General features: G+C 39.8%; 1 protein-coding gene across 3 annotated transcripts in view; it reads left to right on the top strand.

Moving 5' to 3' along the window:
• The window catches only part of ENOX1 (ecto-NOX disulfide-thiol exchanger 1), a 371,002-nt gene that overhangs the window by 174,255 nt on the left and 175,937 nt on the right, over window positions 1-20,810 (top strand). The gene's annotated exons all lie outside the window — the stretch shown is intronic.

Below are 20,810 nucleotides of genomic sequence, written 5' to 3'. Positions count from 1 at the left end.
CAGTCTCATTTGATTTTTATACCTTTCCAAGCTGATGGCTATTCTACCACTCAAACATTTCCTCCCCACTCCTCATCCTTTTTTTTTTTTTTTCCTCCTTTCTGCACCCGACCTCTTCTTACATCTTATATCCCCCTTGGTTCCTCTTCCATCTGCTATTTACTTCTTTGCGCACCATCAGGATGAGTAGATTTAGTCTACTCCATTTGAATAATCTGAAACATAGACCTTGACATTTGATCTGGCCTCTCAGGGCTTCCCCTGTATTCTCTGAAAAGAAATAAGCCTATCCATGGATTCATACCATCATAAAATACACAGTTGACATCAGATAGATCTAAAATATGCATCTAAGATCAGATAGCCTGCAAGAAGAACCTCTTTTTTTTTTTTTTTTTTTTCCATTTACTGTAAAGGGTCTATTCCAGATCTGAAGATCTCCTTTTTTAGGAAGCAAAAGCTAGGGCACATCAATCCTATCTAGAGCTTACTTTTCTGCTAAGGCAACTGGACATTAGTGCAGGGAAAAGAGTGGGCACAAAGAAAAGATTCTTTGCGGTCTTAGAGGTAGTACCCACGATCAATAGGAGCGGTCCTGGAATAAGGTCAGTTTAATATGTGGAGATACAACTGGAGGAGTGGAGCTTCATGGGCTGGGGGACACGCAACTGCAGACATCATCTAGGGAGAATTTGATGTTACCAGAAGTCTATATGTATGAAAAAGTATGAATTCTATGAATTCTCTGCTGAGGAAAGGCACAGGACATTTCTCAGACCCCAGATCTATGCAGACAAATTTGGACAGACTCTCACAAACATAGCAAATGCAGCCTTGCTTGACCCTACTCAATATGCATGTTTTTCTGGAGACAATGGAACATTTTAATGAAAGAAAATATATAGAGAAAAAAATCTTTGTCAACCTTGTTCTGAGAAACAACCGAATTGTTTAGATGAACTAGCAGAAGTTGATTTTAATTTTTGATCTGCTGGTAGCAGGGTGACAGGAGAGGATAGGTGAGGGAGAACAGCCCGAGGCAGGCACCTCATATGGAAAACTTCAGCCTTCATGGCTGGAGAAGTTTTAAACGGCAATTATGGTTCTACAGCATTATTCAAACTTAAATACACATGTCACTAGAGTGGCTTACATAGAATATTTAATGTATCATTTTCTTGCACTGCGATTCAAGGTGCAAGAATACAATTAATATTTTCAAATGGGATTGGGTTTTATCAGTTTTACCAGCCCACTGTCATAACTGACTTTCCCTGTGTTCTTCACATCTCAATGTATTGGAAGTTGTTTCTAAGTGGAGACAAGCAGAAATGTCAGGCTTTCCCACCTGCTTCCATTCTCAGTCCAGTCTGGTTTGCTCTTACAATACCAGACCTTCTGGGAGTCTCTTTACATGACATGGACTATAAAAGGCATCAATAACAACAGGAGTTCCTGCTGTGGAAGTGTGCTGTAATTGCAATTGCCTGGGATCTGGAGATTCATTATGGAGAAGGCGAATGTTCTGCAGTTTTTTTCTCTTGGGTATATTCTGTCTCTCCCTAACAAATCACCACTTCTCGAGTGAGTTTTCTTTTTATTTATTTCCTTATTTATTTATTTCCTTTAAAAAATAACTTAGCACAAACCAGTGCACCTCCACAAGTGGCAGAATATCAGCAGTGAAAAAAAAAAAAAGCTACTGACAAATAATTTAAGAACTGATAATAATAGAAGATTAAATGGTTTACATACATCCTCATGTTAGTCTCTGATTTAAAGCTTGATGACCACACACTTGGACTGCATTCCCAATAAGTATCAAGAAGACATATTTCTCTTTGTGTACATGAAATAAGATGTGTTTGTATAGCTATAAGTCTTGGTTTTGCAGTGTAGTTTGGTGTTCTGTTATAATAGAGGAATAAATATTAGTTTTATGCTAGATAATTTTAACAGCATTTGAAAAACAGGACATAATAAAACATAAACATAATATTTAAAAATATAGGCATGTATTTTCTTAACTTGCAGGTATATATTTCACCTCTGTACACAGTGACAGCTTACTGAGGAGAAGCACATTTGCAATGTAACTTGCCTGCGATCATTAATTTCTTTCCACTTTTTAAACTATTCCTTTTAAATGACTGTAAAGTAATCTCACCAGAAAAATGTTTCTGTCTCATTCTTTCTGGCACTGTGCCATATTAAGATATTTTTAGTTGTCTATTCTCATTTTGCAGTTCATATGGATATACGAACAGATAGATGAACACCAAAACTAACTGTCCAAAGCACTATTCCCTCCCTTCTGCAGATGTTTTACTTCCACATCTCAACATTGAAGTTTATGAGAGTTGCAAGTAACAGGCACTCCTTTGAAGATCATGCTACTAACTTATTATTCTACAAATTTAGATCAATCATTCGCACTAATTAATGCATCTGTGGATCTCCTGGACCAAATAACATATTAATGGTATAAGCACTATGTTAGTATGAAATATTTGTTGAAAAAAAAATAGAGTAACTGTAGAAATCACTGCAGTTTCAGAAAGCTGCAGAGTCCTTGTACGACTGTTCAGGTGTAGAGCTCTGTAATTCCATGCACTGCATGCGATTCCTCATATGTTATTACCACTTGTCATAATGAAGTAACACATTCCTAAATGAGCCCTTTCTGTTAAAATACAAGTATTAAATAAAGCTCAATACAGCCTGGAGATAAAATATAACATTTTAATGCTGTTATTTTACGTACATTAAGAAAGACCTATTCTCAAAGCTTTTTCTCCTAATTCTTGGAGAAATTGTTACTGAAGTAATTTTTGTGATAACAGAAAGCCAGAAGGCTGTTGGAGTTCCTGAATATCTCAGCATTTTAGTTCATTTCAGTATAGCTGTGCTCCAGTTTATTCCAGCTTTGGCACTGATTGCGAAAACACTCCTACTAACCCTGAACAAATCACCTAATCTAGTCCAATCTCACCAGAAAGATTAATCCTTCACGTGACACTGAAAAGGAGTCAGACACAGCCATCCCCTCAGAAGCTTGGGTTTTTCAAAGGACATGACCACAAGCTCTTCAGAAATACTCCTAGACCCCTTTTCCAGTAGTCTTAATAATTCTTATTATTAAAGGCATCAACTAAATATTCCACTACCAGCCACCAGAGAATCCACTTAGAGCTGCTAACACCTTTTGTGTGACCTCCTTTAACCACATGCATCTGTACTTCTAGCCATCAGGGCTGTCCCAGAATCCCAGAGCTGTCCCAGAATCTTACAAAACTCTCTGTCCATCTGTTCATCCATCCATCCAACTACTGCGCTACAGAGTCAGATAGACAGATTTTAAGGACTGCAGGTGTCTGATGGTGGTTGTGGGTCCTCCAAACTGCTAGAACTCACTCTGATATCAGATTTTCCTTTTGATGACAACCAGTTTGGCACATGCCCATCCATCTACTTAAATGCAAACACAGCTGCACCTGGATACTCTTTCCATAGCTGCAGGCTGTCTTTATCACAGCAGAAATACTGTACTTCCCTAAAATGAGTCTTTACAAAAGACTCCAGAGTTCAGGTTTTGCAGACAGATGAGTTCTAGTGGGTCTAATTTGCAGCAGTTTAAGACCCTGCAACATTGAATTATTGCTTGGTAATTCAATAATAGTTATCTGAGGTCACTGTCCTTGAAGTGAAGAGTAGCAGAAGAGGCATCATGTCCTTGATTAGCCCCAACAGAGAGGTTGGCGTTTTAGCTTGTACCGACAGAGGAGAGGTGGTTATGTGATACTATAGGTAGGATGGATATTAAGTAAATGGGTTGTAGGCACATAGCCCCTTCTGCTACCTCTGCTACAGAGCCAGGCAGGAAAAAAGGACAGTTAACAGCAGTAATATATGGAACTGACCTATGTTTTGTATGCAGGAGCTGGATGTTTGGGTATCTGTGTTTTACATGCCAACCAGTAAAATGACATATCTTACAAGAGGTCCTTTACCTGTTTCTGTAGAGTCACATCAATTCCACTTCAGTTTCTACAGTAAATTCAGGCTTTTTACTAGTACTGAGAGCATAAGAGGAGTGCAACAATGGGAGAGGAAACCAGATTATTTTCCCTTTTGTGCAATAGCAACAAAACTGTTTATCGCATTTAAATCATGGTCACCTATGCAAATATGCTGAAGACTGCACAGCTGCTGGAGAGACTGCAGGTTTTGAAATCAGCAGGGTAGCAGAAGTATATATAGTGGCCTGATTTTATTTGCCAGTCCTTTCATACTAGAAAGGATGCAGGTAGAGAAATGTCCATCTCCTTTTTAGATCCCAGTCTGATTCCTCAGAGATGGGATTTAATCCTTCACCATTTTTTTACATTTAACATGAGGCAATTAATGTGAAGTCACTGGCAGACAGCAGGAGTGAGCCTAAACATAGACAATGAAGTGTCTCTTTCTTAGTACTAAAAATATGTTGAAACTGCATTTGTCAATGCAGATTAGCCAAGTGTCCTGGTTTCAGCAGGGATGAAGTTAATTTTCTTCTCAGTAGCCGGTGTGTTTTGGATTTTATGTGTGAAGAATGTTGATAAAAACATTCTGATGATACGAGTTGTTGTGAATGAGACCAAGGACACTGTCTGGCTTTCCAAGTCTCGTTAACGTGCAGATGCAGGAAGCTGGGCAAAAGACAGACAGAATAATTGATCCAAACTGGCCAAAGAGAGTATTCCATGCCATAAACGTCATGCTCAGTATATAAGTGGGGGTTGCCCATGGGAGGGGGCATCATTTTCAGTTATTCCTTTTCTTGTCGGGTATCCGTTTGGGCACCCTTGGCATTCTTTTCTTCTCTCTTGCTTGCTGGCATCGTTCCCTCTACCTTGCTAGCTTGCTCTCCCCCTTTGCTTGCTGCTCGGTGTTGTTCCTGTGATCGCTGCTCAGGACGGGCTGCGTCGGTCATTTGGACATCGGGTGGTGAGAAATTGTACATTGTTCATTTTGTATATTTTGTAGATATTAATATCCTTATATCCTGTTAGCTTTGTAGTTTTTAGTATTTTCAGTAAACTGTTTTTATCTCAACCCATGAGTTTTCCTTTCTTCCCAATTTCTCTCCCCTGTCCCACTAGGTAGGGGCAGGGTGAATAAGAAACTGTGTGGTGATCCGGGCTAAACCACCACACCAAGCAATGAACTGAGATGTTGAGGGTCATTTTTCTCTGGTGCCATCACTCCAATGCACCTTTACAACCTCTGCACTGCTAAAGGACTGTCTGCTGAAAAGCGTGCTAAAACACACTTTAAATCTCTTTTGGGGAATTGGAAAAACTTTGGAAAGCCTCACATATAAAAAGAACTGCAAATATTGCTTAAAAATAGAAAGTGGCTGAGTCAAACTTTTTATTTATTTTAGCTGAATTTGCTTTCAGAGTACCCCGAGTGATTTGACTGTGTAATTCTATGGATTTATCACTTGCCAAGTTTCGTATTTTTAAAAATCAAAGCCTTTTTTTTTTCTGAAGACCACTAACAAGCATAGAAAATGTCCTTTGCACTGTTAACCACACAGAAATGACCCAGATTTAATTTGTTTTGAAAATTTATTTGTGGCAAGAAAATACTCCCAGGCTGAAGTGTTCTTTGCCAAATGTAGTCTACAGCAAGAGTCTAAGGGCCAAATTCTGAAACCAGTGAAGAACAGGGCTTGTTAGGGGAAATCCTGACATTACCTTTGCCTACCTACATGTTCATGGGCATTGTAGTGGTGTTCACTATTTCATTGCACTCAAAATCGATGTATTTGCTTAGTAGATACATCATTTTATGAGAGTACTAAAAATTCTTCATTAAACTCAGTTTATGCCTCCCCAAATCCATATTTTTTATTGATAGTGAAAATAAGATAGAGTCATTGGAAGCAGGCAATAAAACTTGTATGCATAGGGCAGTTTACTTACTGTTTATGCTAAGAGAATGTATGATTGCTACAGCTTTGATGAACTGTCCAGGCCCTGTTTATATAGTGGATTTTTTATCCTGCAGTGTTCATATAATATTTCAGTGAACGCTTCTTATTTGAACCCTGGGGTACTGTATAAGTCTTGCATCTAAGAGCAGAGGCATGTCAGACATAAAATAGGAAACGTGAGGTTTTGAGGAGTATTTCAGGTGATTTTGAAAAATATACCATACTTAATAACAAGAAATGCTCCTCTAGGGTAAAGAAAAAATTTAAGGAGTGAGAAGTGAAGTTATTCTTTAAAAGAGGTTTTAGCTAGCACAGGAGAAACAGAACATGTGCAAAATGAAGTCAGTGATATGCTTGTGAATAATGAGGGAGTTCCATTTGGGGAATGGATGTTAAGAAATTTAGGTTTCAGGGAGGATGGATTGAGAGAGGCAACAGGAATCAAACCGAATAATGGGAATCAGACTATTGGCTTTGCAATATATATGCGGGTGAATAATCTCTTCCTGTAAGTCTTATACTAAGAACGGGAAGAGAGCAGAAGGAGTGCAGCAAAATAATGGAAGATGAGGATATCAAGTGGATGTTCAGACCTTTTTAATCTATTACTTGTTATTCAGCTCTCAGTAAGGACATTAGAGCTGTAGTGATGGTGGGGTGTGAGCTTCAGCACGAATTTTGAGAGGTTTTCCTCTTCTATCGTGATTTTTTTTTTCTCATGCTATTTAATGAAAACCATGTGTTAGTGACAGCTGGGAGGTTGTGTCTGTGTTCTTGTCAAAGTGTCCTTTTTTACAAAGCTTTAGAAAAGGAATAAGCTGCAGTTTAAACTTTGTATATCATGATTTTCAGGAATCTAGTGCATTTGACGGATCTTATCATAGAACCATAGAATCTTAGAATCTTAAGGCTGGAAGAGACCTCCAAGATCATCAAGTTCAACTGTCACCATGCCTACTAAACCATGTCCTGGACAAGATTTCATAAATCTTATGAAATTGCACCTCAGAATACCTAACTCTTTGGGATGTGAGTGTTCTAGAAGAGGGTGTGATAAAAGCCAACCAGTCTTTCCTTACTTTCTAGAATCATAGAATCACAGAATCGTTAGAGTTGGAAGGGACTTTTAAAGATTATCTAGTCCAACCCCACTGCAAGGAGCAGGGACATCTTCAACTTGATCAGGTTGCTCAGAGCCTCATCCAACGTGGCCTTGAATGTTTCCAGGGATGGGGCATCCACCACCTCTCTGGTAAACCTGTTCCACTGTTCTACCACCCTCAGTGTAAAAAATCTTTTCCTAATATGCAATCTAAATCTATTTTAAAACCATTACTCCTTGTCCTATTGCAACAGGCCCAGGACCATGTCCCCTTCAATGTTGAATATCTCCAAGGACAGAGATGTCACAGCCTCTCTGGGCAACTTGTGCCAGCGATTGACCATGCTTACAGTAAAAATAAGTTTTTTCTTATATTTAAGCGGAATTTTCTGTATTTCTCTTTGTGCCTTTTTTGTCTTGTACTGTCACTGGGCACCACTGAGAAGAGTCCAGTTCAATCTTTTTTACTTCCTCCCATCAAGTATTTATACACATCAGTAAGATCCCCCTGAGCCTTCTCTTCTCCAGATTAAACAGTCCCGGCTCTCTCAGCCCCTTTGCATATCAAAGATGATCCATCAGCTTTATGGCTTTTTTAATGGAGTCACTCCAGTATGTCCATGTCTATCTTGTACAGGAGAGCCCAGCACTGGACGCAGGACTCCAGATGTACCTCACTAGTGCTAAGCAGAGGGGAAGGATCACCTCCCTTGACCTGCTGGTGCCCATCTACCTAATGCAGCCCAGAAGGCTGTTGGCCTTTGCTGCAAAGGATCATTGCTGCCTCACAGTAAATCTGTCTCCATATCCCCTTTTCTTCAAAGCTGCTTTTCAGCCATTTGTCAATCAGCATGTACTAATACTTGGGGTTATTCCCCACCAGGGGCAACACTTGACATCTTCCTTTGCTGAGCTCCATGAGGTTCCTGTTGACCCATTTCTCCAGCCTGTCCAGGTCCCTCTGGATGGCAAACCAACCCTCTTGTGTACCAGCCACTCGTCCCAGTTTTGCATCCCCTGAAAAATTGCTGAGTGTGCACCCTGCCCCATCATCCAGGCCATTAATGAAGATGCTGAACAGTCTTGGCCCCAGTGTCGACCACTGGGATACACACAAGTGACCAGCCTCCAGCTAGACTTTGTGTCACTGATCACAACCCTCTAGGCCCAACTGTTCAGCCAGTTTTCAGTACACCAAATCCTCCTAAACTCTGTTCTCAACATCCTTGGAAATCTCGTGCAAAGTTTCTCACAGTGGTTCAAGCTTTCCCTTCATATGTGATAGTATCCAAAATCATAAGGAGATTTGTCTGTTTTACCTCAGAGATTGTCCAAGGTCATGCAATAAATTCTTGTAGAGTTACAGAATAAAGCCAGATTTCCTATATTTTGGATATTAAATTAAACTTCCTTTGTCTGCTGCCTCGCCTGGCCAGAATTATAATGTACACCTGTATCTGCACAGAGACTTTTCTTTGTCACAGTCTCTTTTTCTCAACTCTATTTTAAATATATATATGATTTTTTTTGTAATCCTTTGTATTTTTCCTTTGAATGTAACTGAAAAGGACAGAAAATGTAACGTGTGAGAAAATCTTGCCTTCAGACAGCTGCATCATCACAAATACGTTTTCATCCAAACCACCACTTCTAATGGAAATAGAAATAAACAAATCTGAGGAAATTCTGCTTGTCTGCTGCAAACCATTCGTACTGCTTTTGTTAAAAGCCTTGCCTGAGGAGAACTTGGCTGAAACCGCTTGAAAGGCTGAAACCTTGCTAAGAAAAGGCAGTGGGAAGTGTGTGGGGAGAGAATGTAGAAGTGGACACAGCTCCATGGGTAGTACAACTGCACATGTTCATGCCTGATAAAGGCACAGTGGTTAGTTGCATTTCCTAGCTTGTGAATATATGTATAATTGCATAGTCATAACATACTCTGAGTACAGGATTGGTCGTTTGTATTTTAGATTGCCTTCAAAGTGGTAAAGCCTTTCTTCTTCTCCAAACTCAACTCATACACTTTGCCTGTTGTGGTTTTTTTTTTGTCCAGTGTGACTCCCAAGCATGTGATGTGCTTTGACCTAAGAGATACCATGAAAACCCTGCTTGCCTTGGGAGTCAGGGTTCTGTCAATAAGGTTCAATAAGTTCTGTTTAAAAATAGATACTGTTTAATCTTTTCTGCTTGCAACTCTATTTTGATGTCCCAGAGGACTCAACTGTTTTTTTTTTATTAGTACTTTAAAAGGGGGAGGACCCTGAAAAATGCACATTTATTTTTTTAAAAATATATATATGTGTGTATATATATCTACCATTTACTCTTTGAGAGAGTTTATTTAATCCCACTTCTTCTCTCACACCTAAGAAATGGAGCCTTTCCCCTTATGTGGTTCAGGGCCGTTGCAGTAGCTGAAGTAGCCCCGTCCGTGATGGCGCACATTAGGACAGCTTGTTTGAGTGAATGAACCAACCGTGTCACTGAGGGATGCTGTGAGAGCACTAAAGAAGAAAGGTCCATTTTGAAACAATATTGCTGTGAATTATTTTTTTTTTAAGAGGACTGGCAAGCGTTGCTGTCATGTATTAGTTGAGTCACCTTACTTTTACAGATCACCTTAGCATTTGCAGGTGAAGGACCTGATGTTGAATGTCTCTGTCATGACTGATGTCCTCCATACTGCAGTTGGCAGAGGCGATGGTCACTGTAGGTGCAGCAAAGGACCTGTGTTTCCCACATCTCTGAGTTAAAGGAGCTTCCAGTTAAAACTTTTTTTTTAACCAGCAAGTGCTTACAGGTTTCTTAACGGGAAATCCTTGGAAGGGGCAAGCTTTAGAGGAAAATCTATGAGAACTATAATGTTATTCTTTTAGTCTGCCGTTGTCTGAAGTTGTTGTCAATAAGAATAGTTGCATACATTTGTCTTCGTTAATCATTTCAAGGTGTTGCTTTTTGATGCAGCCAGCCCTAGCAGTTCACAGGCACTTTAATTTTCCAATTATTGTACCTGTGGCTCAGAACAGATACTGATTAGTTTCACATTTTGCTCTGTGGGCAGCTTAATGTTCTTGTCACCTTACATTGAGTTTTAAATGTGCAGAGTGTAAGAGAATGTCAGATGTGCTCCCAAGTCTTCTGGGTTAGGCTCAGCAAGTTGTGATGTTTCTAGGTACTGTACTGATAGATTTCTGAAAGACAGATGAAAGAACAAGGAATCATTTTAGGATCCTATGATGAAAATACCAATTCCTCTTGTAAAGTGAGTGTGAGTGATTTTGTGTTGTATTCTTTTTCACACAATTTTTTAGCTGGAGGTGAAGGTGATGCTGCCAGCTGCTGTAACAGCAATACAAAAGGAAGTTATGATAGCAGCAAGGCAAGAGCAATGCTTTTCAATATTTGCACACAATTACAAGACCTTTTCGAACTGTAGTAGTGGAAGTGAAGGAGAAAATAAATTTTGAAAAGCTCTAAACACAAAGATTAATTTTATAACAAATAGAAATGTTGCCTGTCTCCTCTTTATCAATTGTGTACCAGCTATGACTCATTCGTGCATGCTTTTTTATTTCTGAAAATTGCCATGGAAGAAATCCCCTCCAAAACACAAAACCACGCTGAACATCTGCTGTCTAGGTATTCATTAGTTCTGTCTGCTCTGCTGTTGGCTAATTGCCTGGGAGTGAAGTTGAATCATTTATGGGGACTTAACCTGGTGCCAGTTATAGTAGTAAAGATCGTGTAACGTTTTGATAAAACCCAGGAAATGTCAAACATGTAGCCTCCCAAACATAAAGTTTATTTACTGGTTTCTCATGCACTTTGTTTGCCTACAATATTGCCTGCACAACTGATAACAGAAAATGTATTTAATAACTACTCAGTGCTAATATGCTGTAGTATGCATGACTGACTAATTTAATTTATCTCTGATTAAGCCTATTATGTTTGAGATCACTTTACAGAAGAGACTTTTTTTGCCAGCTGTAAGCTTATTTGAATTGTAATACAAGTTAATAATGTGTGAAATAACTACTGGTGCCTGCTTCTAAATGTTAATTTTACCAAATGACTTCCTGAGTTAGTCTGTGCACACCTCATCCATTGCAATGTAGTTTGTATGGTGTTTGGATGTAAGACTTTGTAGGTAAAAAAGCAGGTGCGTAGCAAGCGTATAGATACTTGCTCCTTCTGCTCAGAAAAAGCAAAGGAATATAATCATGGCACAGTGGGGGGTGACACACAGTCTATATATTGACAGCATCAGCTGAGAAGAAGCCCTCGTGATGTTCTTCATCTTGAAGTATTTGTTTCCTAAAAGGTGCAAGGGGACTCCTCAGGAAAACTGAGAGAGGAATACGTAGATAAAAAGTTGTGCGAAAGGCAATCGACGAGCTGAGTATGTTTACAGGAAAATAGCCATTTGGATGGAATTCTGGATTTTTCTCAGGCTGAGGTTAGAGTTGGGGAAGAAGTAGGGGGAAAAAACCCAAAACAAACTCAAAAAAATTAAAACCTGAGAAATATCAGGGAAAAAGAAAGAATTTAACTCTACCATGGAAAACGAAACTTATTTTTCCCTAGGGAAAAGGAAGACTGTTTTCTGTTTCCCCTCCACTATTCTCTATGGTCTCATTGTTAGAGTAGGCAGGCACCTAATGGAGAGGGAAGCAAAGCTTTTTCTATGCGTAAGCCATATCCCATGGCTATTGATCACTGGCAAATGAGACTTTGCAACGTCTGTGGTTTAGCCACTTGTTTCTCTGAGAGGCTGTAAAGTGCTATCAACTATCGGCTTGGAAAAACCTCCGTGTTTATCAATTGTTGCTTTTATGAAAAACCGTAATTATACATATTCTTGCTTTATTACATGTTTATTTTAAATCTACTGAGAAAATTTAGGTGGAGGGAATGAAGTCTTCTACCTTGTTTAAATAAACAAGTGTGATAGTCTAGGGTTTAGTCTATGAGATTATTTATAAGCAAAGACACCTAAATTATGTGTAGTTTGCATTTAAATATATGCAACTCCAACTGAAATAAAAGGAAGTCAATACTCTTCTCCATCAGATTAGTTTATCTCTTCAAATTAGAAAATAGATAGGATACTGCACTTACTGTGTCAGGCTGCACTGCCAAAACAATGTCACTTGCCTAGTGTTGAAAGAAAAGTATGCTCCACATAATTTCTTTTAATGTCATTCTGTTCCACCCTCCGAACATATCTGGCATGTGATAACATGCGGGATGTCAAGCGCTATTGTTCACGTTTTGTCACACTATCTCATATAGATCAGTTATCAGCGAGCCGAGCTGCACAGTGCCTCTGATTTCAAAGTCTCTCTTCCCAGCGTGTCAAATGCTAGCCGGCAGGACAGGGCTTTGGCAGGTCCACCAACAGCTGTCGGGGTGCCCATACGTATGCAACTGAATGCATGGTGGTTGTACTGTTCAGAGTCAGTTTCCAGTGCTATATAATTGCCAAAAAAAAATGGTATTTCCGTAAAAATTTATAGTATGGTGGCTTCAGCATTTGTGTTGTATTATTAGCATTACTAAGATTTTTCCTCTTGGTGTTTGCCCAGAATAGTTGATCAATGAATGTAGGAGGGAATGGTACGTCTCTTTTTCAGATCAGACAGAGATGGGACTGATATTCTTATAAACAGCTGGCAAGGCTCAGTGCATTGGTAGTATCACCTGGAGGGAATGCAGTGTATCGACTTCCCACACTCTGTACAGTCCTCCAGGTGTAATCGAGGGCTGAGGGTTGTACACAGAGACCTGAAAATGTGGTGCTGTATCTAATTTAGAGACAGTCGCTCTTTCCCTACATGCTAGCACAGACTCTGAAACAGCCCAGCGCGCTCTTGCTAGATGGTTGCAGATCTGTACGGCTCACACCTGGACTGGGAAGGACTTTCTGCTTTGAAAATTGCATTGTCACTGGCCTGAGAGAGCTCAGGTTTGCCCCAGGTGTGAAGGCTTCTTCTATATTCTCTACCTTTTGCCTGAATGGCTATGGGTAGGGAGGTTATTTAGTCTATTTTATTGTATAAGGAGCAGGATTCTTTTAAAAATTATAAACTAACACTTTCTTTTTTTTTAAGTATCTTGCTAAGAGTAGCACTCTGACCTTCTTCACCTGACAGAGAGGCCAACTGTAATTCAATTTAGAGACCAGTCAATGCTGAAAATTTTTCCTATTTCTACAAATCATACATACTTAGTGATAGGCAAGTAGAATTTGATGCTTCTTATTCCCTTTCTGTAAGAGAGAAGTTTTGAAGAACAATTAAAGAAAGAAGGTAAAAGATTTGATTAGAAATAATTTAAATTTTCAATGGCTTTCACAGTTATGGCGGTCTCCTAGATGCTTTGGAGTGTATGAATTGTAAATATATTGCGTTATTATCCTCAAGAGTCATTTTTCTGTAAACTACAAAGTTAATCACTCCCTGTTCAAATACTCGTGGAAGGCTCTTGAACTTCTCTGCAGCCCAGTTCAACATAGAAACCATCGATGGGTCAGGAAATTGTTGTGCTTTACAGAGGATTGAGTGAAGACTAGGGCTGCCTTCTCTCTGTCCTCTTTTGTCTTTCTTCTTCCCCCAATACGTAAATTGAGATTGATCATTTAGCAGGAAAAAATACGACTATGAGCAATGAAGCGTAACTCGATACAATACTGAAAGCTGCTTAGCTGTCGTATCAGGCTCTACCTACTCTTAAGCAAAGATCAGCGAGGATAACTTATGTACAAGGTTGTAAATCTGCTTAGCGATCTGTGACTCTTGTGGGCAAATAGTACTTCCTAAACACAGCCTTTGAACATGTTGAGCGTCACCTTTCTGAGTGACTGATAAATAGGAGCCAGATTATTTCAGCTGGGAAAGAAAATAATCTTCAGCATACTAAACCATAGGAAGCAGAAAGATAATTCATCTTGTACATTAGTAAACTGTGTTATGGTCTATCTTAACATATATATGTTGCAAAAGTTCATTATAATTATGAGTAAAACTCCATAAAGTATTTGTCATTATGAAGCTTTTTTTCTTGCAACCGCAATTGTTTCACCTTTTCCTAAAAATATCTCACCACAACAATAATGACATTATACACCCAAATACATCCTCAAAAATACTTTTTGAAAGTTTATCATTTTTGTTTGCCTTCATTACTTTGTTAGCTTTGTAGTTCCTTAGATGAATACGAAAGATGTTCAACCAATACATAAAAGCAAACCGTGAGGAAACATGCAAAATGTCCTTTTTCCCCCTACACCTAAAAGCTCTGGACTTACTGAAGAGCTATAGTTAAATAAAAACCAGCATGTTTTCTTCCATGCATTTGTAAAATTTTACTTGTTCTGAAAAAAAAAGGCAAACCAAAAGTGTACAAAGGATCCAGCATATATAGAAACGTTTAAAAAATAAAAACGTAGTGTTCTAGAAGACATTCTAATACATCAAATGGGATTTTTTGCTATGCAGTTATTCAGTTAAACTTCTTTATTGTTTTAGTCTACTTAAATCTAAATGAAAAGGGCACTGTAATGTTGAGGGGGAGGGGGAACACAAAGCAATTGCTAAGGATAAGACTTTGTGGGTTTGGTTTTTTAAAAATTATTTTAAAACATCTGATGGTGGTTTTTTCCCTTTTTTTTCAAATTGGTCCAAGTTCCAGGATATCTTTGGTTTGAACAAATCCACTAGGAGTTTTCTGTGGTCCTGTTGAGGAAATCCCTGTCATCAGTGAAGCTTGTTTGGGCAAGATTAACAATAGCTTTATGGCATGAAATCTGATAGCAAGCACTCTGGTTTTTTTTTGGGATTGGTGAAGGGCTGATAAGCCTGTGCAGACCTCGGTCATCCTATTTACCTTTTACAAAAACTGACGTAGTTTTAGCTTTCTTGCATTGCTCTAGAATTTCTCTGGTAGCCTGAGATTAATTGAAAATCAATGTCGGTGGTTCAAAACCTCCTAAGCCAGCTTTTTATACAAAAGTGCTGATACAGCTGGTGTTTAATGTGCTTCCAAGCTACTGAGAGCAAAGAAAGTATTTATCATAGCTGAGCATGAATTAAAACATCAAACAAGCTAAGTAAACTGCACCTACATCTCATGGCAGGGGTGGGTCGAGGACAACGGTGGAGGGATTCCAGGCATCTCCTAAGAATGCCACCAACATGACTTCTCTGTAGAGTCATTTTAGTTTCACTTATCAAATGGTAACCCAGAGAAGAAAAGTTCAATCTAAGGAAACACTGTGTAGGACAATAAAAAATGGAATGTTGACCATCAAAACAATACTTGAAAATCCAAATGGGCCAGCACAAACTAGAATAAAGAAGTGCATTTGGCAGAGAGATGTATTTGGTGTGGAAGGTAAACTTCAGAGGAGCTTCTTCTCAGCCCCAAAGGCAGAACTGATCTATTTATTGAGCATGTTTAGCTTTCCTGCATCTTTATTGGCATTTCCATAATTTCTGTCCAGAAAAGGACCAATGTTGTTGCTAAGATTCCTCTTCTGCTTGCCATACTTAGAAAGTTGTGACTGTCTTTTAGTCTGCATGACTGATTTTTCCCCTTTCTTCCATCATTTTTTTTCTTAATCATCTAGTGTATATTAATTGCAATCCATTTCTCTTTGTTCCCTGATGTAGATTATTTTTTATAGCTACCTTTACTTCAGTAAGCCAGTGTGACAATTCAGGCAAATATTATTTTTCTCTCATTTTTGATGGTTTTTTTTTTTAGTCTCTCGTAAAATGTTCTTAAGCAGGTCCCAGCTTTCATCTTTTTCCCCAAATAAACTGTTTCTCCCAGCTGAATTTAGTCCTAATTGTTCTCTGGATTGCAAATTGAATCTTTTTAAGGCACCAGGTATATTTGTTTTCATGTTATTCTGTTTGTGAATAAGAAACATAATGAGCAAATAGTGTCATTCATAAAGAAGCAACTGTTAATTTTTAGTTCTGTGGTAAATTTTATGTTATCTTTCAAGATTAGGTATAATATAAAATTTCTGCAAGCTAAATGTGATTCTTACTGAGTTGAAAAATGTCCTTATGTAGAATTTTTTTTATTTATTTCAAGGCAGCACAAAGCCTCCAGCGTATGCTATTGAAATTGAAGTGCTCCGTGGTAATTCAGATTTCTCTCCTACACAGTGTAAACAGATGCTTAAAGAATCCCTCGTCAGCATTTTCCTCAGTGTATTTGTGGTGTGGAACAGATACTACCCTGTTTATCTTGCACAGCCTTACTTCCGAAATGACTGTCTTCCTCCTTCCGTCGCACCAGGACGGGCTGTGCAGCAAACACTTCTCCATCCCAAGGGCCATGGCTGCAGCCTGGTTTTATTGCTCCGTCAGCCCAGGAAATCAAAGATTTCGCTGGATTGTGGTCAGTGTGTCAAACCACTTCAAGAGATAGATACATTTGGTATTTTTCTGTCCAGCCTTTCAGAAAGTGTTAGGCTGATAAAGTGCTGGCCTTTACCAAGGGAAAAAAGAGATAAGTACAGAGCCTTTCTAAGACGTTACAGAAATAGGGGATAATATGGGAAATACGGGATGTTCCCACATGTCCCTGTGCCAGGGCTGCTCTGCAGGGCCAGGGGAGCCCGGAGGGCGGTGAGCCTGGCAGGGACAGTGTCCTTCCTGGCAAAGCCGCAGCCTGGTGATGCCCCAGCCAGAGCTGGGATGAGCAAGATACAGGGCCAGGCCCAGCATGGCTGCAGCCTAACGCAGGCGGGAAGCGAGGGAAGGGCCTGAGTGCAAACGCCACTACTGAGCCATGGTGGCAGAGGGTCCCAGCATGGCCGCTCATGGCTTCCATCGCACACCGCAGCTGATACACACCCAGTTCAGCTTGGCGTTGATCAAGCAGGACTAAAATGATTGCTGATCATTCCCAAAGGGTTATTGCTTCTCGTTATATCAACAGAATAAAAGCAAGGCTCCAGGTTACCCAGGCAGTGCTTGCTGATATGAAACACAACGTCAGCTTTTCCTGCCCATGGTGAGTTTAGAAAGACTGCAGTTTGAATTTAATGTGCTTTTCTCTGGGATTTCGCACTAGGCCTAAATGCAAATTCTAGAATAATGTCTTTTAATGTCATTTCTAAGATGGTAAAAGACCCTCAGTACAGCCCTCCAGATCTCAAAGTAGAAAAAGCTATTAGTATCTTATTATTTTAAATTTTAATCTATTCTGATGTTCCTGAAATGCTCCATCTGTAATGCCTTTTGTATTAATCATAATAAATATTTTATCCTTTCTGGAGAGGGCATGCTGATGTAATGTCTAAGTGAAAGAGGCAACTCGTCTCAGCTACTTCATGATACTTGCTAGACTTAAAACGAGTGTCAAAAAGTTCCAACAGATATGTTGTGCAGATAATAAAGGCCAAAAAAAAATGGATAGAGGTACAAAATAATAACCACATGCAGCTATTTGCTTGCATGCTGTCTTCTAATTTAGAGAAAATAAAGCCCACTTGTCGTGCAGCCATACAAATTCAGTAGGTGCGGCAGTCCCTACTACGAAAGTAGTGGGTCAGGGCAGAGGAAGAAGTGTGATAAAGGTTTCAAAAGCAGACACTTGTTGACTGTGTGTGGGGTTTTTTTTCTATGTCGCTCTAAAAATAATGGTCATCCTTAACAGGACTAAGTCCTGCTCCATGCCTGTGCCTGTCCTCGGTAAAAAGTTAAGCACATGTGCTACAGAGTTGGAAGTACTGGCCTGAGGGATGTGAACATCTCCTGTCTCACCACTGCTCATCTGATGGTGGGTATGAGCTTGGGTGTATGGCTCATTCCTAGTTTTCACATGCAAGCAAGTGTTTTTCGGCAGTCTGTATCCCATGGTATTCAGGCTTTGTGAACGTGCTTGCATTGCAATGGGGAGAACTATCTTGGCTAAAACTGTACTATGATGACGCATCTTTTCAATGGCAGGTATCCTGGAGTACTGTGTACCTGGAGTACTGTGTCCAGTTCTGGAGCCCCCAACACAAGAAGGACATGGACCAGTTGGAGAAGGTCCAGAGGAGGGCCACGAAGATGATAAAAGGGCTGGAGCACCTCTCTTATGAGGACAGGCTGAGAGAGTTGGGGCTGTTCAGCCTGGAGAGGAGGAGGCTCCGCGAAGACCTGATAGCGGTCTTCCAGTACCTCAAGGGGGCCTACAAGAAAGATGGGGAAAGGCTGTTTAGTAGGGCCTGTTGCAATAGGACGAGAGGTAATGGTTTTAAAATAGAGGGGGGTAGATTTAGATTAGATATTAGGGAAAAATTTTTTACGATGCGAGTTATAGAACACTGGAACAGGTTGCCCAGAAAGGTGGTGGAGGCCCCATCTCTGGAAACGTTCAAGGCCAGGCTGGATGAGGCTCTGAGCAACCTGATCTAGTCAGGGATGTCCCTGCTCCTTGCAGGGGGGTTGGACTAGATGACCTTTGAAGGTCCCTTCCAACCCTAACCATTCTATGATTCTATGATTCTATGATCCTAGAAAACAATGCACAACGTTTATCTGTTACCTTCCAAAATACCTAGACTAAGATTCCCTGCTGTAACATGGATCTACTTGTGTTCAAGGCTTGACAAAGACTTTGGTCTAGCCTTCAATATTGATATTTAAGTCTCTTGCATGCCTCACCCTTCTGTAAAATTACTGATCGCTTCTGAGCAGTGCACAGAATACGTGTCCTGGCTCGCCTTTCAGCCCACCTCAAAGCCAGGCAGACTGGGACTGGCATGCACACCTAAATAATTAATGGCTGTTTATCCAGGTATTAACAATGCTGTCTGGTTTGTGTTTTAATTGCAGCCTGCAAAGAGTGTTTCTTGGCTAACTTCTTGGCTGCGAGTAGGATGTGGTCAGAACAAGACAGCCAGAGAAGTGTGTATTTTAGAGCACCAAATAGATTAAAACAAAGTTATGATCTTCCTCCTGACAGCTGAAAGCCACTCCTGTCCACAAACTGTGGGCTCGCTTGCTTCTCATTAGCTGTCATTTGAAGGAGAGAATGAACATGAGAGCTAAACATTTGGGGAGAGATTGCTGAATGCACAACAGGAAAAGGAGGGTATGGATTTAATGTGTGATGCTGATTGTGGGAGTGTTTCGTACATCTGGTTTAGTTCATGGACTGGCTGCATTTGTGGAGAGGAGCCTTGGCTATTATTGTTCGGTCCCTTTGTCTTATTTTAGCTTCACATTACTCAATGTCTGATTATGTTGGACAATATTCACTGTTGCTGTTGAGAACATTTTGGACAGCAGTGAAAAAAATGCCGAGGATTATATCCATATCATTCTATCACCTGTGAGAGTGAGCCAGGGCAGGCACTGGATGCTTTGCAGGAGAGGTGCCAGCCTAGGATAAAAAAATAAATAAATTGGTGAATTTGTCACCCCTCTCTTCTCCCACCCTGACTGCCTATATAACAAGCAGATTAACTGGGAGTCCTCAAACCCCTTGAATGATCACCCCAAGTCTGAAATATTAGAAGAGGGAGAAGGAAACCTTCTTTGTTGCTATAGTCAGATGGAGACTATGGAGGTCAAATTTGCAGACAGCTTAATAAATGTGCAGAAGATAGCTCCCGCTGGCAGAGTTCGGGTGTGATGTCCTGACAAGAACTCTTCTGGCTGGTGGTGGTGGTGGCGGGTGGGAATTTTGCAGATCCTGTGGATTTTGGCATCATGTGTTAGAGCTGAGAGCATTACTGGGCATGCTGCTCAGCAAAGCAAGATTTCTCTCCGTGTTTTCTTTTCAAGTTTATCAAGCCTGTTTTACAGCCATGATAACTTGCAGCACAGCGTAGTCCAAAAGCTAGTGTGGCTATATATATATATATGTATGTATGTATAGGTATACCATCAGTTATTCGTATTTACTCTCTGAAATTGTGAGGTGCTGCTGTGAGAAGACTGGCTACTTGAATTTTAGGTTGTTATGTGAACCAGGCAAAGCTAGGCAGAATATTTGGCATGTAAGGAAGTATTATATTTCATTTCATTGTCATTTTTTCAGTGGATCCAGAATTCTGTAACTATCCCAAATACCTACAATGTCTTCAATGCTGCATATCATCTTTTTATTTTAGGTTTATCTGGAAGAAGTATCTCCATTAACCAAACTGGAGGTGATTCAGGAATACTGATTATTTCACCAAGGTTAATATTACCTTATAATAAAATCTATTCTTTATGGATTCACTTACTTAGGGCAATAGTGCTCACATATAGTAGATGATATTAAAATCTTTACAAATGTTTTTGTAAGTAACTGAAATTACTGTGACATTTATGGTATTCCCTTTCCTTAGATTAGGGAATAAAGTAGTTACTTAAATTACCTTCAAAGCAAAACTATAAAAATTTCCATTTCAGGATTTACATTGAAAAAATGAAAACATAAAGTGCCATTTTGGGTGACGTGGCTTTATTTTATTATCTTCCATGCCCAATGTCACATCACTGCCAACGCTTGCAAACTGAATGCAGAGGACACATCGCCTTTTCTCCGTCTCATGCCCAGCTGAAAAGATGTGCTGCCCACACGAGAGATAGCTGTGCCGTTCAAATGTCCAACACTATGAGGAATCAGTGCAAGATTTCCTGGTCCTGTGGACAGAGCTCAGGGCTCTGTGGTAGCACAGTGAGCTCTGGATGAGGAGAAGGAGGGAGAGGAATTTGAGGTGCTAGC

This window comes from Chlamydotis macqueenii, chromosome 1, assembly GCF_036417535.1.
Source record: "Chlamydotis macqueenii isolate bChlMac1 chromosome 1, bChlMac1.mat, whole genome shotgun sequence".
NCBI classification, from domain to species: Eukaryota; Metazoa; Chordata; class Aves; order Otidiformes; family Otididae; genus Chlamydotis; species Chlamydotis macqueenii.
The sequence above is the reverse complement of the archived record's forward strand: the minus strand, read 5'-3'. Positions and strand labels throughout refer to the sequence as shown.